This window comes from Lonchura striata, chromosome 3 (genome assembly GCF_046129695.1).
Source record: "Lonchura striata isolate bLonStr1 chromosome 3, bLonStr1.mat, whole genome shotgun sequence".
Taxonomy (NCBI): domain Eukaryota; kingdom Metazoa; phylum Chordata; class Aves; order Passeriformes; family Estrildidae; genus Lonchura; species Lonchura striata.
Window position 1 is genome coordinate 107,386,055 of NC_134605.1, and position 23,883 is coordinate 107,409,937.

A 23,883-nucleotide genomic window follows, 5' to 3' on the forward strand; every position below is an offset into this window, starting at 1 on the left:
TACTATTATTAAGTATTTAGGATAAATTTGTTTTGGAGAAACACCAGATGCTTACTAAGTATCAGTGAGGGAATGTGGAAAAGAACATTACTAGCAATGGCAATAACAAAACAGAAGTAGGATATAAAAATGCAAATAAACTGGTTTTTGCTCAGCATATGGCATTGTAGAAATACAGAATCAACCTAGCTATGAGCTAGGCTAGCAAAAGATGCTTTGCATTTACATTCTACAGAGTTAAATTAATGAGGTTACTATTAGAAACCATATTTCAGAAATGTTAACCTTTCAATGAGCATTTAGGCTATGAAGATTTTTCTTTTTCCAAGCTATATTCTCTCTGAAATGTGGATGTCTTCCAAGTTTAAGGAGCATGATATAAACAAAAGATATTATTTTTCTGCCTGCAAGCTTAAAATGTAAGTGCCATCCTTAGAAGTGCTACATAATTCACTTTTCTGCTACATTTCTCAGAAAACTTGGTCAAGTTGCAATACTGAAGACAAAACAGCATCTGCATTTGAAGTGAGATACAATCTTCTCAAGCTGTTAACAGAGGAGATGCCCCTGCCTTTCTGAAAGGTTGAAGTCAAGACTTTCAGCTGAATATGCTGCTTCTTTCAAAATAACACCTGAATTTTAGCTGGTGTTTGTCCATTTATTTCCTCTTTGATTGTCTGGCTGGTAGCTGTTTGTGCTTTGCTTAATATTAATTTCCCTTCAATACTGTAAAGCTGTTCCCATCTGAAAGCTGAGATGGACTTTCTTTGACAATCAGTGCATTAATATTGTGGTATCCAGCAATAGCACAATACATATTTAAGCACAATACATATTTAGGTTTCACTTCAGCTGGATTGTAATGTTTTCTCCTACTCTGGATGTAACCAAAGTGATACAGGGCCTCATGGGGAATCCATTCAGAGTAATTTCATTTGAGCTCTTGCTACCTTCAGCTCTGCTCTGAAGTCAGCTGCTCTGGTAACTAAAAGACTGATATGCATCTGCCTGCACAGATTGCTTGATGATGATCCAAAAGCACAGGTGTAGCTACTCCCCCATGGTTATTTCCCATCTTCAGGTATTCAGCTGGCTGCTCTGGGCTTCCATTTCCTTACCTTTGTCAAGCTCCTGCAAGTATTTTTCAGTCTGAAGCTTTTCAAAGTCCTTGAATTCCCTGTCAGCAAATGGTACAAAAACGCAAAGCACTGCTAGCACAAGGCAGAATGTTCTTTATCCCAGGGAAACAGGGAAGTCTGCATGAAGGACAGAGGATTGCTGAGAGGAGAGGAGGTACAAGAAGCATAAAAAGCAGCCTCTTCAAAATTAGTTCTGCTGACTTGTACAGAATAGAACAGACAATTTCATTGGGAGGAACCTACATGATCACCCAGTCCAGCTTTCTGACCACTTCAGGGCTGGCCAAAATTTAGAACAGATTATTAAGGGCATTGTCCAAATACCTCTTAAACACTGGCAGTCTTGGGGCATCAATTCTCTAGAAAGTCTGTTCCAATCTTGGAACATGCTCTCTCCAAAGTACATCAAAGACCTTCCCTTCATCCACTGGGCAGATCATCTTTTCATCAGTGATACGAAACTTGTTAGACTGGGCTTTCTCTTTGTGATCCATGCCTGATGATAGAATTATTCTTTCAGTAGTACCCAGTATATTTTTGTCCATAGTTTTTCTGGGAAATGAAGTTAGATTAACAGGCCTGTGGTTTTCTGGGTCTGCCCTCACATCATTCTTGCAAACTGGAATAACCCTGGCTAATTTCCAGTCAGCACAGACCTTTGGTAGATGATCAGGATGTCATAACATCCATACCCAAAAATGATTCTTGATTTTTTTCTATTCTTGAGACTTTAGTCCTCAAGCTTACAAATAGAGTGTTTCAGGAAGAGAGGAGCCCCCAAGAGCGTGTGACCAATATTCTGACTGCCCTGACCAAGCTGCTCATTGCTCCCCACTGCACTGCAGCCAGTGAGCAGTTGTGGTCCTCATCCTGCTGTGATCCCCTCCTGAGAATGAGCAGCCCGGAGTCAGACATGGAAAATGTTGTGATCATCACATCAGCACTTTGGAGAAAGTAGAGGCTGGTTAATACTTCTTCACCTTTCTCTTTGCTATAAAATATTTAATAAAATATTTTAGGTTTTGTCTTGTTTTGTTTTATATTGTTTTGGGGTTTTTTGTGTTTTTCTTTTTCTTTTTTTTTTTTTTTTTGTTTTTTTTTGTTTTTTTTTTTAAGATGGTGTTGTGTTTACTTTTTTGATATATGTGGCTAAAAAACCCTAGCTGTTTCCAGCAGTCATTGCCTCACCCTCCTTTTTATCTTTCTCTCTACCTGGTTGAGGTAGGTAAAATGGATCTCTGCACATTGTATTCTCAGCTCCTCATACCTGCTGATCCAGATCTTCACTGTGCATTTTATTGTAAAGAATATGACTAATATTTGCCAATCCTGATCTTGTATTTTCTCTGTGGGGAAGACTGTGTGTACAGTGTGGTGCTTGGGTTTGGAGATTAATTTCTTGTATCTATTCTGATATATGCTTTGGATAGGAGTTTGTACTTTAGCTTGGAATAGGTTTAAAAGATCCAGAGTTCCTGCATTGTCCCTGACAACTCTCTGCTGAGCAGAGAAGCATTACCTGTCTGTTAAATGTTATCATTCCCTTTGAGAAGTGGAGTTGTCCACTCTGGGCTCCAGTTCTGAGCAGGGGGATTCTGTTGCTCAGGACAACTGAACAACTGGATGCTGAGAGGTAAAGGAACAGTTTCAGCAGGGGCAGCTCTCCATGACACCAAATCATTAATGCACTTTTAGTTCCTTCCAGGAAATTCACGGAAGTCAGGTCACTGGCCTGGCCTTTCAGATGTCCCTGGCTGAGCTCACCTGGGAAGCAGAGCTGAGCTTCCCTTTGCTGATCTGCAGATACAACAATGTCAATTTGCCTGCTCAGTGAACTGTCAAGGACTCCTCTGTTTGGAGAGCACTTCTGCAGAACAGCTCATACCTTTCCTGTTGCTCAACAAAGATGTGGGAGGGTGCTTAAATGGATCCACTGGGAAGAAATCTTTGAAAGCTGTTTGTCATTAAAGCAATTTTTTTTCTAGCTTTCACATTAAGCAAACAAACAAAAAAGAACAGAACAAATTGAGATCGCTGGTCAAAAAAAGGATAGCTACTGATTCTCCTTTCTGGTTGCCTTTTAATTCCCTGCAGAACCAATGCGGAGGTTATGCAGAATCCACCACAATAAAGAATTGATTTCTGCATTTGAAGTGCTACTATATTAGTCACTAACCAAAACCAAAAAGCTTTTTCAGCTGAATGATTTCTTGCTGATTTTAACTTTTTCATGCATCTTCTTTAAATCAGATTAATTCTCCTTGCACAGAACTGACATAGTAAAGTTTTATGAAGAAGAGAAACATGGCTAAGGTTAATAATTTCTTCCTCAGGCAGGAATGTGGATAGCAGAAGTGAAGGATCCAGAGACAAACTGTGATATGCAAAGGGCTACGAAAAATCGAGAGAAGTAGCCACAAGCGCTGGTGGCTGCCTGGACCAAATTTCTGTTTAATTCCCAGTCCATGGGCAGTGATGCTGATCACAGCTGGCTGCTGAACCCAGCTAGAGGAGAAAACTGCTCACCCCAGAGCAGCCGTGCATCCCTCGTGATGCAGCACAGGGGTGATGGGGCTGAGCAGTGCCAGGAGCCAGCACCATGGAGAGAACTGATTGAACAGGAGGCGTGTGGGATCCAGGGGATCTGGGTCAGGTCGCTTCTCTGGGCTACAGTGGTTTACCTGGGAACTCATGGGAGAGACAAAACCCCATGAGTCTTGAGATAATTATGCTTTTATTTATGAAATCCATCTTTGCTGAGAAGCACAATTCAGACACCACTGTGGGGTTGTAAAAGAGGTATTTTACCTGTAAGGGGTACAGAAAGTCACTGTGGGCTTCTATATAAACATGAGAGATCTCTGTTACCTGCTGGTATGTGTTTGCAGCCACAGCTCTCACCCTGCTCCTTAAGCAAAGATCTATTCCTTTCCCTGCTTACCTGTTTGCCAAGGCTTGGGAAACAAATATCTTCACCTTTGCACTGTGCCAGTGGCTGACTAATTCCCAAATCACTGCAACTCCTTAACAAAAATATCACGATCCAGCAATGAAGGAAAATAAGTTTATACACAAGATGTAAATAGAAATGGCAAAGCTGCTGCTTGCTATTTGGAACATCCTTGACAATATTTTCCTGTTGTTTACTTGTAGACTTCATGTGTTTGAAGAATGGGTCTGAAAGGGTAAATAGAGAATATTTTGCTTTGACCCCTCAGCCATGGAGCCACCCCAGGGACACCCTGAAGAGACCCAGCCTGGGCAGTGAGCTCAGCCCAGAGCCTGGGTCAGACTGACTCCTGGATCCCATTATTTGAGTCTGGGAAACAAGGATGGAGTGTGGGAAAAAGAGGAGACTGCAATGCAGAATGCTAACTCACACCCAGGTCATTTCCAAATGATGCAGTTTGTCCTGGTAATTTTCAGATCCATGTTTTCCTTTGTGCCATACCACCTTTCACTTTTTCCTGCCTTGTCTTCAGTGGCTAATTTTCTCCATTCTAGTTCAAGAGGAACAGTAAAATTCCTTTTCCAGCTTCTTTGATGCATTTCTGCATCCATCATTCTCAATTTTAAATTTTCTCCCTGCTGTGAAGGATGTAGCACAGCTCAAGGCTTGACATCATCTTAGCTAATTTGGTTTTGTGACTTTTGGTTAACAACTTTTTTTCTCATGATTATGTAGTTTTTCTCTACCTTCCTCCTCCACTGTCTCCTTTCTTTTCTCTCTGCCTCTCTCCTATAATCCTTGTCTTCCTGGGATGAAGGTTATTTTAGTCTGAATGCCTGTTGAAATTAATTTATTTCGCCTACCACTTCAACTCTGATCCCTGCATGTTTGCAGTGTTATGTGCTTTTTCTTCTTATGTTGATTTCTATAACTGGAAAGAATTTTCATTTGCAAATGGCTTCAGTTCTCTGTCTTTATTCAGAGCACCAGCTCACTTTCTATAATTTACCATAAATTTCTGATAGACATGTGGCTACAACGCACTTCCACTGACTCACCAGATGAAACACCTGAATTTTCAAGTCTGTGAGGAAAACATGGTGATTGCATCCTAATTCTCAAAAATGCCATATAGAGTGCAATGCACAAGTTGGAGAAAAATGCTCTTGGAAAATGAATGAGAAGCTATTTGAATGGAAATAGCACAGCAGATATTTAGGACCACCTGGGAAATCACTGACCACTTAGCTTGACTTCAGTAGGCTAGAATGTAGTAGCAGGGGACTGAAAAAGTAAGTATTTTGGGGAAATGAACCTGCTGAGCAATAAGCACCATGAGTTTGAGACATTAATCACATCTGACAAAAAACTGTGGCATCTTGGGTTATTACAGGGTATGTGGGTGAAACTCATGGTGGATGCAATCCATCTTTTCTTGAGTATTTGATGCATTGCAATCTAAATCTCAGAACACTGCAGAAAGATGATGATGTGATTAACATTGGCTGACAGATCACATTTGCCAGTGCACAAACTTGTTAAATGGAAGCAAGGGTGGAGGTGCAAATATTTGAGCAATAGCATTTAATAAAATTGTAAGAGGTAGTGGACTTTGGATCTCAACAAGAAATGATCTTAGACAAGGTCCCAGAAGTATGCATTGGACCAGGATTTTTCAGGTTATTAATTCTTGGAATTACATTTTGATGAACATGGTGCTGTGATGGGAAGTGGTGCACATGGCAGACAGAAGGAAAACTAAAATAGCTGTTAAGTGCTCTGGTGACAGTAAGAGCTGATAGGAAATATTTTAAAATAGAAAGAAGCCGTGTGATATACATGAGTGCTCTGGAAAGATGACTACTGTGTTTCTTTCCAAGGAATCTTTAGAAAGTGTTGAAACACAGCAGTTATTTGAAAGAGTGACCTATTAACAAAAGCAAGTGCTCTGCAATCAAGAGGAGATTGCTGCAGAGCAGAAAGTGACCTACTTACAGCTTTGTTTCTGAAAGTCAGAGGTCCTTCAACTGATTAATAGTGCAGCATTAAATAATGCTCATACTGAAACACTTAATGTTTTTATACATCTCAGGCTGGTTTTAAAGCCCTTTAGTTTGCAAGTATCCCTCAGGGAAAAAAATCAGCATGAAAATATTGAAAACTGAGTTGTTTAGAAGTCAGCAATTTAGCTTAAAGTGTTTATATTATGATTTAGCAATAGGGAATTTTTTACAAGGGTAATTTGGGTGGGATTCCTCTTACCCTGTGATGTTGGAATTTGATTTCTGAAATGAAATAACAATCCCCTTCTGAATGAGATTCTCAGACCTTGTTACATGCAGAGGAGCAGATATAATCTGTGACATCTGCTGTGAGTTACTCAGTTCACTCAGGTAGGTGTCTGAAAAGAATCACCCACTGGAGCTGCTGAAATCACCTCGATTTTTCCAATGCCAATAGAGCTGGCCCAAATAACTAACCTTAGATATGGTAAATTTTTTATATCTACAGGATAAATCCACTAAGACTATGGTCTGCAGAATTTTTAGAACTGGAATACTTTATTTTTCAGCATTTTAAGACTCACTTTCTCACTACAGATGCCACCATCATTGTGCTGACAAAATGTATAAGCTGTGGTCATAGTCAGTACACTGAAAAACAGTCAAATCAAATTAGAACATGCCAAGAATCTATTTCTCAAAACTTTTTCCCAGTAGTTGTTCTGATTTAAAAACTTGATATCATTCTCACCAATTATTTCTCATGCCTCTCAATTAAAACAGATTTAAATCTAATAACTTCTAGTCTTCATCAGGAAGGTGAAAACCAGACCTCAGATCTGTGGGATGAAATGTCTCCTTCTAGTGCCTCATCACTCTTTAAACATGTAGTAACAGGACTGTATTTCCTTTGTGACATCAGAAACATCAGTTTACTATGTTAATAGCTAATCCTCACCATCCCTTGACACATTTGAAAGTCTTCATGCTTCTTATGATGAAATAAAGGACGGAGAGCAACTTTTTACACAGGCATACAGTGCTAGGGCTAGGGAGAATGATTTTATACTGAAGAGGAGAGATTTAGATTATAGTATAGAAATAATTCTTTGCTGTAGGGATGGTGAGGCACTGGAACAGGTTCTCCAGAGAAGCTGTGGGTTCCCCATCCCTGGAAGTGTTCAAGGCCAGGCTGGATGGGGCTTGGAGCAACCTGGTCTGGTGGAAGGTGTCCCTGCCCATGGCAGGGGGTTGGACCAAGATGATCTTTAAGGTCCCTTCCAACCCAAACCACTCCATGATAATGTGGTTTGATATTGGACATTTTGCAGAAGCTTAGAGTAATGAAGGTTTCAATCAAAATCTACCACGTGTAGTTTTGGAGTAACTCCTGGGCTGTTGTCCTCTTGCAGCTCCAGCCCTGAAGGAACACAAGCACCCAGGTTTACACACTGAGATTTTGGTCTCTGTTAGGTACATGTCTCCCTGTCTGCTGGGGGTCTGGTGTCCCACAGCAGTCACTAGAAAGGAGATGCCAGAGGAGACAAATGTTTTAACACCTCCTATAGTGTTTAATTGATTACAGTTACAGCTGGATCAGGGAACTGCTAATGGCCTGTGAAACCATCAAGAACAGAAGTTTAATTTGAAAAAAAAAATGTCCAAGGGCAGCTTGATGGTCTATTTGAGCAAGTGAATTTTAGGGGTGAGCTTTCATATCATTTGTATCATTAGTAAGGAGCAGCTCATTCCCATGTACCTGCAGCCTGCTGGTCACTGAGGGTCACTGGCATTTTTACATTTGATGTACCTTAAAACACCTGAGACATCCACGAGAGAGTGGTAGATAGATGTGGCTCCTCATAAGACTGGGAACTTTAATCCAGTGAGGAGCAATTGAGGAAAATGGAGTTTAGCCTGGAGCAAAGGAGGCTCAGGGTGGCTCTGCACAGCTCCTGACAGGAGGATGCAGCCAGGTGAGGGTCAGGTTCTGCTCCCAGGAAACAAGTGATAGATTGAGAGGAAATGGATTTCAGGTGCACCAAGGGAGGTTTCAATGGGATATCAGGAAAAGTTTCTTCACCAGAAGGATTGCCAGGCACTGGAACAAGCTGCCTGGGGACAGCCATCCCTGGAGGTATTTAACAGATGTGGCATTTAGGGTGAACCCCTTTATTGCTGGGCGTGGCAGTACTGGGTTAATGTTGGACTCTATGCTCTTAGAGGTCTTTACCAACCTAAATAATTCTGTGATTCCCTGTGACACTGGGCATATGTGAGATCTGTGTCACTATGCAGAGGACTCTGGAAGGCAGGTGAGACACTCTAGCACATCTCAAATTACTTGCTAAATTATCCATGAGCAGCTGATTCAATCTCCAGCAAGGATCCTCCACAAACCAGCTATTCCTGTGTCACTATTTTAATTTTCTTAACCTCAGAGCAGAAGAATGTGGGTTTGAATCTGTGGTTTTGTCTTTAAATTCCTAAGTCTGCAGAGCCCATCTCTTGAGATACTTTTATTCAAAGAGTCCCCATTAATTTTCTCCCAAATCATGCTAGTTTATCATGCTGGCATTTTTGTGTTGTGGGGAGGAAGAACAGTGTGAAGCACAGGGCAGGCTTAGGGATATAAAGTGGATATCAGATACTGTTCATTGAAATTGCACTACTTCCTGGTGCATAACAAGGAAACCACTGAAAAATCACCATGCAGAAATCCAGAATGTCAGGGCTTGTGTGTGCCTGTTTACAGAAAAGAGTGGAAGACATTAATTACTTCACTTATTGGACCACTGTGAGGTCCTTGCATATTCTGGGTTGAAAATGCATATGAAACCATACAGAAAAAAGGTTTAGATGTGATAGATTTATGTGAAACTGAAAAGTGTGTGAGAGAAAACTCAAGAAAACCAAGAAAAAGATCTATACATTAAATTAATTTTCCTATAGTGTACAATTAAGACTAAAAATACAATAAATTAAGAAAAAAGGTTATTCATGACATGAATAATGTTTCTTATATTGCTCTGGACACCTAGGGGGTGATGTCAAATCTCTTGATGCAGCATTGGAAATAATAAACACCAGATGAGAAGCAGCTCATTACTGTCTGGTGAAGGACTGGGCACTCCTGTCCTTCTCAGCCCTTGCCAATGGGCCTTGGCAGGGGTGGCTTTGGGATTAGATGTGCTTTATCTCAGTGCAGAATAACAGCTCCTGCCTTCCTAGGTCAGGTGGGAACCAAGGGCATTTTATATCCCTCTTCACTGTTGTTTAGGTATAGTGAACAATTCCTGCCTGCTGAGGATGTTTTGACTGCAGATTAGGTGTGTAAGGGAAATGGTAAATGTTCTGTCAAACACAGTGCATGAGGGCTGAATAAAACACCATGGGAAGGGAGGAGCACTGCATTGATGAGGAAGGGATTATTTGACCAAGAGAGAACTTCATTACTCTTGTAACTTTTTCACATTCCCCTCACCTTGTCTTGTTCTTTAGCAATAAAAGGACATTTCCCCTGTTTTGCATGCAACCACCACAGTGCTAGCCAAAACAGACCAGGCTGATTAAAATCTTCTGAGGTGACTTCCTGAGTTGTGTGAGGTACAGCTTCATATTTTTTCCTTGTATCAGTATTATATCTATACTTATTGTTGTTTTACCATTTCGTTTGAATATTAGTCCCTGATTTGTATTCACAACCATGAAAATTAACTAATCAGTGATAGGACATGTGGCAATGGTTTTAAACTGAAAGAAGGTAGGTTTAGACTGGACATAGGGGAGAATTATTTATGATGATGCTGGTGAGGCACTGGAACAGGTTGCCCAGAGAAGCTGTATCTGCCCAATTTCTGGAAACATTAAAAGACATGATGGATGAGGTTTTAAACCACTTGATGTAGGGATTAGATAATCTTTTAAGCCCCTCTCCAACCCAAAGCTTGAATTAAATTAAAGCCCCAGTTAGCTAACCAGAGTCCTGTGCTGTTTTGAAGCCCCAGACCTGTCACTGTGCTTTTCTTTCTGCTCACCCTGCTGTGGATGCTGGAGGTGTCAGGGGCAGTGGTGATGCATCAGTGAACACGCAGCAAACACAACAGAAAATGCCACAGTTCTTATTTATTGGTCAAAAATAAAGTTGTATGTCCCATAAAAAGGAGAAATCTCGCATGTATTGGAGAAGAAGGAACATTATCTTCCATTACTGGGAAGTGACTTAAGAAGTAATTTCACAGCAAATTATGGAAGTTAAAAGTATTTCATTATTTGGCCTATGTTTGAATACGCTTTTTGTGAAGTGCTTGGTATTTGCTGATTTCTGGGACTACTGAAATGTTTTTTATGGTTATGTTACTTCTGTGAAATTAGGAGAAAGTTTTACTGTGCTGGTTTCTTAACTGGGTAGTTCCCCACAGTGTCAGGAAAGAACGTCTCAAGGCTGATAAAGAGAAGTAGCCTAGCAGTTTTAAGGACTCAATTGTTATCAAAAACTTACTTTTAACTATGTTTAAGTTTATAAGATGCTTTGTTGCAGGGAAAAATAAGGAATAAACAGTTCTTCCTGTGCTGGAGGCCCTGAGGGAAAAATATTTTGCTCTAATGACCTACAACTCACAAGCCTGAGTAGACTAAAGTTGCTAAGGGAAAAAAAATATATGATGTTTCTCTTTCTGATGTTCTTTGCCAGCAGGGAAAAAATGATGTAAATATTTGTGTTCTATTGACACATTTAGTTAAAAGCCCCAGGGACAAGTTTTCAGATGGTGTAGTGTTACATAGGATAAAATCAGGCAACTATTTTCTATGGAAGTTAAACTTATCTACAGATAATGAGAGATCCAGCCTTGTTTGGACTGCATCCCAAAAATCTGGTTAGTGCAGGTGCATGTGGTGTAGTTCATAGACAACTTATGAAGCCAAAATGCAATGGGAAAGGGGAATCCTATTGTTATTTCTGGCTTGAAGGGTATTTCTGCAAGTGCTGCTCAGTGCTACCTTCAGATATTGTCCATGCCTGGTATTTATATGGGACACTAAATCCCTTAAACCCGGTGGACATATCCTAAAAGTCCTAGGATTTGAAGTCAGTTCTGCTCTAAAAATCCTCTCTGTCCTTGGGCATACAGTAGGGTTTTGCTGTATAAGTTCTGTCCATAAAATGAGAACTTCAACAAGCCCGTTATCTATTTATTCTGTAACTTCTTCAAGGCAAGCATTGTCTCTTACTGTATGAATATACAATGCTTTGCATAATGGAGTTTAATCTGAGTTTCTTTAAAGTACCTCTGTTGAATAATAATGATTAATCAAATTGAGTAAATAATATTTAGAAAAAGATAAAATGAGTGCAGTGGTTTACTTTCTTTCTTTGTAGGAAATGAAATGCAGAATTAATCAGAACTGAATAGCACCACCAATTTAAAAGTGATGAAAGAAACTTTTTACATACTGCAATATTAAACTTTCAGTCTTCTTATTGAAAACTCTTACTTGGGTTTGCATTTCAGCTGAATGAAGGGAATGATTCTCAATGCAAGTTATTCATGGGTATTTTTCCTGAAAGCTATCCAGTGTTCATCCTGTAAATGAATGCTTACCACAGTGACACACACAGGTTTACTCATGAATATGTGCAACACATCTATCTCCCCAGAATATGTCTCCCCACAGAGAGAAGGATGGATAGTGAATTAAGGAGACAAGGCACAGGTAACTTGGTAGGAATAAGACATATTCCATATGGACATATGTCCATACAGTCTCTGTGGAGGAGGATTCACCTCTGGTTCCTTCACACCTTGAGCACCCCATTCCACCCCACAGCTTGAGTTTCCTTGCACAGTTACCCCTTTTTTATGGTGTTGTCCTCACTGCACTGGCACAGCAAGTCCAGTAATTAAAGTAGACGAGATGCAATTTTTTAAGGCTGGAATCAGGAAATTATTCTGCAATTATGTAGCATAGACACAAGAATCAAGTTAACACAAAACCTGACACCTCCTGGCTGAGCTCACTGGGGGCCCAATGTTACAGCACCATCCCATTGGCTGCCTTAGGCTGCTTTAATAGGAATGTGTGCCTGTGTAAGCTGGGATCTCACAGCTTTCTGGGCCTGGTCACATCCTTCCTGCTGAGAAAACCTCCTCAGCAGCTCTGAAATTGTCCCTCCCTGCAGGCTTTTCAACAGCTAGCATTGTTCTGGATTTTTGCATAAAAGCTGAAATTGTTGATCCTTTTCAGCAATTTTCTGAAACAGAAAACATATAGTGAGGGTAGGGGTTCCCTCCATTTCCATTCTGTCCCCCTTGTATTTGAGTTTTTCCCTTAATGTTCCTTGGCACAGGTAGTACAAAAGACAAGAGTAACTTCAGCAGTTCATTTGCAGGCTCAGTGATGTTATGGTTGAACACAGCCTGTGGAAGTGGCAGAAGGTGTTCTGAACCATCCAAACACACCTGCTGTCCTGGCCGCTATAAACAGCCCTGAAGAGCCAAACACTATTACACTTCCTCAATGGAAAGAATGCTCCTGACTTGGCCTCCTGCAGCCCAGCCACATCTGTTCTCTCCCAAACACTGAGAGCAAGAGGAAAGCTGAGGTGACACAAAAAGCACTTGAGTGCAGAGGAGGGGATGCTGAGGTGTCAGTGAGATGGCACCTTCACCTTCCTCTTCATGCTTAGATTAGAAAATTTCTTGATGAAGGGACTGCTTCTAATGATGTGTTTATATAATGTTTTGGAAAATGGGGTCTTGTGAAAGACTGAATGTAGCTCATCATGAAAATTAGGGATGGGAGATATTGTGAATCTTTGGATTCTCATACTGGATCAAATACATGAATTTTAAATAATGAAGGCTGGAGGAAAGGGCATTGTAGGAAGAGAGGGGAAAAGATCAGGAGTTTCATCGGAAGGAATTATTGAAAGACAAAGGGAAACTTCTCTTGTCCAGATGGGGAGAACCAGAGGCAACACTGAATTTGGGCTTGATTCTGAAAACTGCTGAAATCTATCCAGCTCTCATTGTTTTCATGTCAGATTTTCAGTAAACCAAGAACCGGACCCAATAGGGTTATAAAGTAGATTGTTGCAAGGTAGATTATCAACCTCATCTAAGTCTTGCACCTCATATATTGTGTTTCATGGAACTGGAAAGCCCATGAATGAGGAGTTGATTCTCAGAAAACATGAATCAACTGAACTATTAATTTATGGTAGCTACACTAGTGATAAGATCTGACCCATACAGATTTTGCTTAGAAATGTAATATGCCTATTCAGAAATATTTTTTAAAAACATAACTAGTTGATCCTCGTTGAATATTTCTAAAGTTTTCTTATTATCCCAGCTGTAAATATGATGAAGGCTAGAGTATCCTTAAGCAACATAGACAAGACATATCTCAGAAAAGTGTCTTGTCTTTCAGAACAGACATTTTTCATTCAAACTGGAACACTACAGGTATTGAAAAGACTCATAAGAAAGAGTCCTTGTCTTGGACTGTGATTTGGGCATAGTACAGATGAGGTGAGTGGACAAAGGTGAAGTGGTAGCCAGATGGGGAGTGTGCAACAAGTTTTCATTTAGCAGAAAAGAATCTTGCATTACTAAAAGAGAGTTGTAGCAGCTTCTGAGGGTGCCATGAGCAGTTAATAATTTGCAAACACGGATGATGACATCCCCAAGAGTACTGACTTGTTATATTGGAAAGAATGAGGTACATGAAGAAAGAGATAGCTCTGAAAGACAGCACACCTGGGAGGGCTGCAAATTCCCACTTTAGCCCAGTGTGACCAGCTGCAGGCAGCAAATCTTTCTTGACACTGTGCAATGGTCTTAATCTCCCCTCCCCATTTCTTTACTTTGGGTATCCTTTTCAGCTGTGCAGAGATGTCTGTGCAGGAAGCAGGACAAACGGAAAACACAGAACTTAGCAGTAATTTCTGCAAACACCTGCCCCAAATATGCTGACCTACAGAACTGTGACTCTCTTATGTTTCTTATGATTTTGCACAAGTACATAACACTTTTCTGTTCATGATCCCCCGTGAGTGGTCACAAAGGCATATATAGAAAAAGAGATGATGAATGGAAAGGACTCTGCTCGAGTTTCCTTCTGGGATAACCAGAGTGGAAAAGGCAGGACTGAGTCACTGGAGTGAAATCCAACATTCCACTGAGGTGTCAAGCAATGATTTATCCCTTGGCACACACTGCAGTTGTAAGCATGCTGCCTTATATTACATTTAGCTCTGTCTTTGTTTTCATTTGTCTGTTTTTAAGGCTGATTAACAAAATCAGTAAGGCCATGGAGGAATTGGATGATCTCCTGCCCAAGAAATTTTGTCATTTGGGAAGCAAAATGTCTATTCTGAAGGGAGAGGAAAGAAACCTAAAACAACTGAACCTCCCCAGTTGCCCCTACAATTCTGAAATGTTCCTCTTGATTTTAGGCTTTAACAATGACTTGTTATGGAATATGGCATCTCAAAAAAGTTAAAAAGAAGTAATTTGGCAGAAGGAGTTCAGATACTCTCAAAACATATCATTATATCTTCACTTGTTTCAACAAAAAACAGCTCATCCTTTGCTTCTGATGAAGTACTATATTTGGAAGGAAAGATTACTGCTGAAAAATATCTGCATGGCTTCCTTATGTATTTTCAGTTTTTTTTTTTTTTTTTTTTCTTAGAATGGCTAAAGTCATGCAGTTCCTCAGTGCTATTAATAATTGTACTTACAATGGTGCTTGTGATGAAGAGTTTGCAGGCAGGAACACAGAAAATCTTGGATCTGAATGCCTGTAAATGAGAGGAAATGAAGCTGGGTGAGGCTGAGATCCAGCTCTGGCTGTGATTGAGGCAGGGGGAAGTTCCCCTCCTTCTGGCACCTGCCGAAGTTCACAGGCCATTTGTTTCAGCACGACTTGTGACCAGCACCACCCATCTGCATCAGCACATGAGTTCAATTGTTGTCTCCTTTAATTAGGGCAATACTGTGAAATTCCAGTTCAGGGCTTCATTCAGGAGGTAGAGACCACAAAAAAATATTTTTTCCATCCTGTTCCTTGTGTTACATTTGGTTTAATCACTGTGTTCTGCTTGGGCTTTTTACCTCACATGGTGGCCTTTGCAGCAAATGAGATTTCCATCAGCAATGAGAAACCTTACCCAAACTCCAGGTGCCACTGCAGAAAACCAGACATTCCTTAGAGGTGCTGCATTTCCCTCTCTTCTGGGGGTGCCACAGAAACCCTTCCAGACCTCAAACCACAGCTGAGATCTAAGTTTGGATGGCTGTCCAAAGACCTACTTTGGACCACTACCTCAGTGTGGGGAAGAAAATAGGTCTTTCCATAGAGCTGAAAATGAGGAGGGTTCATTATGGTCATTTAACTTAATCTCCTGATTATCACAGGCCATAAACCTTTATCTTTGACCAGGGGGAGGTGGGGTGGTAGACTAAACGGATTAGTCTTGGTCGTTGTGGTATTAGCTAGTTCAAAGAGAATTACAATCCCTTAATTACAGCTATCTGCAGTGGGCTTAGGTAGCTTTTGTGCCCTTTTTCCTGCAGAGAGGTTAATTGTTCCATTTCAATCTCACTTTTTCATCCTTTTCTCTTTTGCTGCCCACTGATCTAAAGTGAATCAGTGCACACTCTCCTGAAAGGGTCTGGCTTCTTGTTTAACTACCCTGATGATTTCAAAAGTGCTGTTCATTATTACCATGTTCCCAACAATTCAGTGTGCAAAGATCTGTCCAGAAAGCAAACACAATGCCCAGGCAGCTAAACTGCAGATGTTTTTCTGCATTTGAAAGTCCAAATTCAGTTTACTTAAGTATGAATTCAATAGATTAATCATAGCCTGAGAAAAGTCAGATACTTAATGGGTGCTTGAGAAAAACCTACTGTAAAATATCATGTATATTTGATGAAATTCAGACAAACCATTCTCCTGGAAGATCACTATGTTTCCTATCTGGTTAGGGACTGATCTCTTTATATAGTAACTGTTGCCACAGCTTGTACACACCTGATAAATGATACATCAGTTTTAGAGTAAAATCTGCATCACAGTTTATGGGTTCCAGAAATACAGAAAAGTTCTTGTGACTTGAGTTTTGGATGATAATATGGAAAGAAAAAGGTGTCCCTGGAATTAAAGATACGTGACCTGCAGAAGAAAATGAGACCTTGGAATTCATTTGAGAACCATGATGGAGAACAAAGCTCTTGCTGATACTCTGCTTCCTTTTTCCTCACAGTCCTACCTAAGCTGAAAATATTTTTTTTCTGCCATATCACATCTTCATTAGGTTGTTCTCTGTGTAGACATAAACTTCTTTCTGTCCTAAATATAATGTATCTCAGTTTGTAATATGTGGTATTTTATTCTCCTAAGTTTGGGCCTAGTATGATCTGGAATGTGCTTTGCATCTACATCCATCTGCTCATCCATGAAGTGCATTTAGACAGCCCAAAACCTCAGTATTATGGCAAAGACCACCTGAGGGTGAATACCACAATCATTCTTGCATGTCTGCTGGAAGGCACAGAGGAATCCAAAGTTTGGTTGAGAATTTGTGCTTACTTTCCAGATGTAGAGTTTCAGAGGAGGTTACAAAAGAGAGAGATGCCATAGAAGAGATGTCAAAAGGTGAGTGCTTGAAACACCACAGACCTATTTGTTATTCTTTTATTGCTTGAGATTTATTGAAAGGAGCCTGAGTGAATTTTGATAGGAAGAATTGGAACCAAATCCCACAGGAGGGTAATCCTGTGATAAAATAAACCACAGGGTTACTTCTAAAAGTGGAAGCCACTCATTCTGTTTCGTGTTGCTGCATCAATCATATCAGAAGGTGCTTTACAAATCTCCACTGAGCACATTTTTGGTTTAATCCGTTCTTGTTCAAGTCCAGGTTTTTAAAACACACTTTGTTTATTGCAATATTCTCACCAAGGAAAAAGGGTAGATTTTTTTCTATGATCTTGGAAGTTGTTAATGTAATTGTTCAACACAGGAGAATGTTGCCTGGGAAAATGATTCACGATTCTAGAAGACTGGCAGTGTTAGCAGATTTTGAGGATTTTTCAGGCTGTGAGCACAGACCCACACTGATGTCATCTCTGTATTCTGTCTGCTGTTATCAGCCAGGTCAGTAATGAAGGGATTGCACTGCTTCTCTCTAGAACAATGTAAAAATTAACCAAGATGAAGTATCACTCAATAGCCAGCACTCTGAAGAATGCAAACTCATTTCCTCTTGGGTGATAGGCAAGTAGGATGGCTATTCCTCATTGCCTTTGCTCCTTGTCATCTATATTTACTTCCAATTCACTCCCAAGAGACCCTGGTTGTTAAAGAAAGCACATGCAGGTATTTGGGTATGAGCATATCCCTCCCTACAGCCCTCACAGCCCAAACATGTACAGGAGGAAACAGAAGTGGGGAAAAAATAGGAAAAGTTACAACACTGTTTATGGAGAGATATCTAACTCTTGGTCTGTCCAAATGGCAGGAGAACCTACTCATGACCCAGGCCCTAGAAAATGTCCAGTGTAGTAACAATCATATAAGCAACAAAAAGGAATTACAAGTGTTGAAGGAAAAGAATGGTTGTGCAAGAAGAACAGAATAGGACATAAATAATAAAAAAGTTGAACTAGCAGTTTAGCAAGGGGATGGCATATCAAAAGAAAGGTCCTGGAAGAGACTTTTAAAGATCTGGTGGAGCAGATCTAATGGACTTTTAGCAAGATATTTGCCTATTACATTAATTTGATATGGATGTCTTGGACTAGAATGAGTGGTGCATCTAGTCCTAAATTCCTAAATCCATACAGGTATAAATGTGTATTTTGACCCCTTCTCTACTACTCTTTTTCACATTTTGTGTCTTAGAACTAGGCAGCCAAGTTAGAATATTGCAAGATGGGAAAAGCCATCCCATGTACAAAAAAGTGCACATTTTCAAATGAGACTTATGCTTCACTAAGCATAACTTAGTGTCACTAAAGTGCTTGTCACTGAAATGGGAGCTCCTATACAACCTCTCCCTTCTCCTTTTCCTGCATCTTTCTCTCCATTCTTTAAAACCTTCCAGTCTCAGGTTTTGTGACTGACAAAATCCATGTCAGGTTGTTTGGGTGATCAGCTTCAACTGTCAGGACATGACAGCTCACTGGAATTGAAGTGGCAGGAGCTCTGGGATGGCAAGGAACACCCTGGGATCACCCAGGCTGGTATTAACAGTTTAAAAGAGAAGCTGCTCTGAGCCAGCAAAAGTTTCGTGTTTCAACCAGCCAGTGGAAGATTCCAAATTATGTTCTACTTATAATTCCAGGACACTCTTTTTAATTGTCCTTGCTGGAAACAACAGAACCCCACCAACCTTCTCTTAACACAGTTAAGAGGTTTAACACAGTGAAAGCACCAGTGAGCAAAACTGGAATTATTTTCCTGAGAAAGATCTATGCTAGCTCAATATTAATATTTTATATGGTTGAGTTTTAGGGATTTTATCCATTTACTTTGCTTTAGAATCTGCACATACTCCCATACGTATAAAACTGCAGCGAGGCAATTTGTAGAGGTTGTTCTAAAATCAACATTGCCTGCATTGGTGAGGCATGGAACTTTCCAAATAATTGAAGGAAGCAGAAGGTGCAATCTTGCCTTGCTTCTTTTAAACAACTTGAATAAATGCAAGAAAGAAAAATGGGAGGAGGTCAGGAAGTAATTAAACCTGTTGGGATCCAGATGAATATCTGACACTGCTCAGGATCCCCCTGCTAGTTCCCTCAGCTGAAAAATGCTGTAGGATCGCCACAGAAAAAAATGTTTTAAAAGGGGGAAATATAAAACTCACTTCAGTAAAATATTCCAGACTTTTATTGTAAATGAGCTAGGAAAAAGCATTTAAAACACTGAGAATAGCTAAAGCTTGTACTATGGATGCATGTTGAGACAGAGATATCAAACCCTTGTTCAAATGGAAACAGTAAAATCTGGGAGCAATGTGGGAGCTGACAAAACACCTTGCTCCCATCTCCTGTTATGTCTAGCTACATCAATGTAAGATAAACCAGAGCCACATCTGGCTTGTCTAGTCTCCAGAACAATATGGCTACATCCCAACTTTCTTTGGGGTGGTCTCTCTTTCATGTGACCTAAAAGTCTCAAACCCACCCACTAGCAAAGTTCTGGCTCTTCAAAGATGAAATAATTTAGGTACATCCTCCTAGATTAAAGCACTTAATAGGATGAGTTAATTTAGGAAATGAGGTGCCCTGGCCTGTCTCTATAGTGACCACCTCCTCCCTCCAAATCTACCTGCCCTTCCCCCTGGAGATGCATCTGACTGTGTGACTGGCCAGGACCTAGATTAGGCACACTGGTTAGTTGTTTATTTTCAGAACAATAAACAACTGCAAATTTTGACCCTTAGCCTTGGCTTTGCCTTGGTCACTTTTGACAAAACTGGATCATTCAACAGAGTGAAAAGTTGTACGTCTCAGCCATTAGGTCACTCTGAAAGTCCCAATCTCATGGGGCTGGAATATGATCCTGCAGAGCTGGAGATACCCAGGGATGTCACAGCTCATTCTCTTCCTGTTTGCTGCTGCAAGGTGGGGGAAAACACAAAATAAAACACAGTGTTATTTTGGGATCACAGACACCCTCTCACCACCCTCTGATCTCGGTTTTCTTTTATTCATTTATTCAAAGCTATATAGGGAAATCTAACTTAGCTTAGGTTCAAGGAAAAGTTAATGCTAAAAATGATCCATCAGTAACATATTTAGAAACATTAGAGTCACAAGTGATGAATATGGGCGCAGTCCTAAATCCATATCTGAATTTTTCAGTGGCCTAATTTTGAAAAACGTGGAGCATTTCATAGTTTGATCTTATCATAGAATCATAGAATGGCCTGTGTTGTAGGGGAACTTAAAGATTCTCCAATTTCTATCCCCTGCCATGAGCAGGGACACCTGGCAGTAGAACAGGTTGCTCAGAGCTCCATTGATTGAACATTTTCAGGGATGGATTATCCACAGCTTCTCTGAGAAACCTGTGCCAGGGCCTCACCCTCACCACCCTCACCACTCTCACAGGGAAGAATTTCTTCCTATTATCTAATCTAAATTTCTATTTGAAACACTTTTTTCCTCTGCAGCAATTATCACCATCTCTGAAAGAGTTCAGGTTTACCTTGGCCAGCAGGTGCCCACCCACACAGCCACACACTGACTAAGCCCCCCTCCCAGCAGGACGAGGAAAAGAGCTGGAAGAAAAAAGCCAAAAAATCTTGTGGGCTGAAGTAAAGGCAGTTTAAAAGTGAAGGGAGGAGGAGGAGGTGTGTTTGGCCACAGCTAACTCATGGCTGTGTCATCAGCACTGCTTTAGTCACGGATCCAAAATGGAATGCTATGGAGGAAGTCAGCTCAGTCCCAGCCACACTCAGTACACACCCCTGCAATTCTTCCACATAAAAGCAGATATAAAGTTAATGAGCCTCATTATGCCTGTCTCTCACAATTCTTGCTTTATGCTAATGTATGCTAAATGGCTTCTATAAAGTTAGTCTGAATTTGTAGAGAAGTAAACGAGAAGATATTGAATTATTTGCTCTCTGCCCCAAACACTATTGGTAGTTTCTTCTGTAATGTTCTCCCTTGAGGCACCTAAAGTCAACCAGAGGAGCTGGGGCAGAACCTGCCATGGCATTGGTGCCTTCCCATAAGCAGTGTGCACTCCTGTACAAGCCCAGCTGTGCTGGTGTGTGTGACACTGAGGAAGATGGGTTCTGATGGATCCACTCCAGCAGTCACCTACACCAGGCTCCCAGGAACGCTGCCCCAGCCATCCCATGGGCTGCCCTGTCAGACCTGTCCGTGGTGTGCATTGGAGGATGGATCAGACACCAATGAGTGTCCATGGGATGAAATAGTGTTGGGTCAGGCAGAGCTGGGGTGCTCAGGCTCTGCACAATGTGGATGTTGTCCCATGTTCAGATTAAGGTCGGGGTTCTCTCACTCCTCAGGGTGGAGTTGCCTCACCTTTGGATTGGCAAAGGAGGATCCATTGTGCCCAACAACCTCTGTGTCTCCTGTCACAACTCAGTGAGGGCTTTTTGGAAACATAATTTCAATTAGGTGGAATACTCCAAATTAAATGCATAAAAATAAGTTTAAATTACTTAGATATCTCTGGCCTCACCTGATTACCTTTTGCCTGCTGTAAGGAACATGAGTTGCTTTGAGGCTCAAGTCTGTTCCCCTTCAACACCCTCCAAACATGCAGTTAATTGGAGGGCTGTGCCATAACTGCTCCTGGATCAAAACTCCTTCTAAAAAAGAAGTTTTCAGTTCCAATATCACCTGTTCCAATACTGATACACATCAAAAGCAGTAAGTGCAGAGACATAACTATTTCCTAATAGGATTTTAAAATAATGGAATCAAGCTACTTTAGGCATATCTGTTTTCATTGTCTTTTCTGTCTAATTTTACATGACAATTATATTTATTAAACAAAGGCTGGCAATGGTGTTAGCACCAAGTATATACAGATAGCAGTTTCAATCTTTCTTGTGTTTTTTAATTAATCTCTTTGATGTAATAGACCTTTCCTCTGCATTATGGGTCCCAAATACAATTTTAGAAGTATATTTGAAAACTGAAAATACTGCTATATTTTCATCTGCCATTGAAGAAAATTCCATGCCTTCTCTTTGGAGAGGAGTTTAAAAATACAGAGCAATTGTTAGGACTCTGAAGATACTGATAGAAAGATTGGTGAATTGTAAGAAATTCAAAGAATAAGAAAACTAATACATGTTCCTGGTACTGACTGCTATCAAAAGGATTACAGACCACTGGGAAATGGGAATTTCATTTGTTTTCATTTGTGCACAACCCATATGAGTAAAACCAGGGAAACAGAGTAAAAACTGCAAATATCTGTTGGCTGCAAATTTCAGAGAGGAAGGGACTGTAAAGCCATTGTTAAAGAACATGAAGAATAAATGTCTCTTTGAGAGAGAATCTGTGACAGGAATTGTTTTCCTTTGCATATATCCTGCTGTGGTGAACAGCTAGCTGCCAGTCAACATGGAGATTCACTGGGGAAATTAGCTTCAAATTAATTTTTCAGGGCATTTCTGAATAATATGAGTTGTCTCCCAAGCAAGGACTGTGCCTCCCATCAGCAATATTTGGCATAAGAAACCCCAGGATATGGATGAGATAAACTCTGTACAGTCATCCCCACTTTATATGTACATTAGGGCTGGATGAGTCCAGAATATGAGGATGGAAAAAAATAGAATAATAAAAATGTCTAGGTTGTATACTAGAAAAGGTCAGTTTATTGCTTTCCCTTTCTCTTTTTTTTATGAACATGGTTTATTTCCTTCCAGTAGTCTGGAAAATACAACATTAACAATATCCTAGGGGAAATAAAACAACAAACCACCTCAAAATATCAAAATCTATTTAATTTCATGAACAGAACTTATTAAACAGCAAATATATTATAAAATTATTTAATTTTGTTTCATGATACATTGTCAAATTAATATTCAGAATCTTACATTAAAAAAGAACAAGACAAGGAGAAACACTTCTGGAGAAAATATCTCTGTTGGGATTTATTCAATAATTTTAATTATTCTATGTGTTTATTACAGAACTGGTTTTTGTAACATCTCAGGAAGGAGATATTAGATATTAACATAGCTGGCATCTTCTGGGTGCTTCTTTCAGCTCTGTCATACATTTCATGACAACAAAGGTTAATGTTGGGGTCTGAGGTGGTTGCCATGTGTATTTTCCAATATCTCAGGATATCCTGCCTCAATATTTCTCCCCTTCTTTCCTTTTTCTTCTTCTTCCCTTGAAGATAAAGCCCTGTGAAGTTAAGCCAGGACCAAGGCCAGAAGAACAACAAGGAGATGTTAATTCTCTGGTAGGACACTGACTGGTGAGTGGGCACAACTGGAATTTGGGTGTCAGTTTGCAGGAATGGGTTTTTCAGGTGATGTTCTAATCACAGAGTCACAGAATGGGGTGGAAGGGACCACAGTGGCTGATCTGGTTCCACCTTCCTGCTGCAGCAGGGCCACCCCAGAGCACAGGACTGTGTCCAGATGGTTCTGGAGTATCTTTTGAATGTCTATATTGAATATATAAATGCTCAATAAGGTAGTAGGACTGCTGGGACTCTGCAGGAGTTCCTTAACTACCAAGCTAGGACAAGACTCCCTTCAGCCTGGTCATTTTCTGATTCTGTGACATTTGTTCTCTCATTTCAACATCAAATTGCATTGTTGAATATATTTATCATGGCACAACCCACTTCTTCAATTTCTCCCCCAAAATTTTGTACAAAATTCTCCATCAGTACATCATTCTGTGGGTGAGTGCACTAAAGAGGAAGCAATCCTATGGAAAAATTACAGGATGCTGGCACAAGTGGCCAGATTACTTATATTTCTATCAGTGTTCAATACCTTGGAGTTTTTTAGAGCATGCAGGCAGTCCTGAAACCTGGGAGTTTAGCTTGTTGTGCATCTCTAGGGAAAACATGGTACCCATAATGAAGAAAACAGAGCAGGGAGCTGTGCTACATGCTCTGAGAAGTTTCAGCCTGAGCAGGGTGACATTCACAGTTTTGAGATTCTTCCAACCAGCTTAATCAACTCTGAAAAACAGATGGGACTGTATGTCATGGGGGTCTGAAGGCTTCTGCTGCAGCACAGAAAAGTGCCTAG

At 40.4% G+C, this 23,883-nt stretch overlaps 1 long non-coding RNA gene across 1 annotated transcript in view; it reads left to right on the forward strand.

The window, feature by feature from the left end:
• Positions 1-23,046, forward strand: part of LOC110470276 (uncharacterized) — a 42,514-nt gene extending 19,468 nt beyond the window's left edge. The window contains exons 2-3 of the long non-coding RNA XR_002465379.1: positions 16,702-16,760; positions 23,013-23,046. This is a non-coding gene — a long non-coding RNA (uncharacterized LOC110470276). The remainder of the gene's footprint in view (positions 1-16,701; positions 16,761-23,012) is intronic.
• The last annotated feature ends 837 nt before the right edge of the window (positions 23,047-23,883 follow it).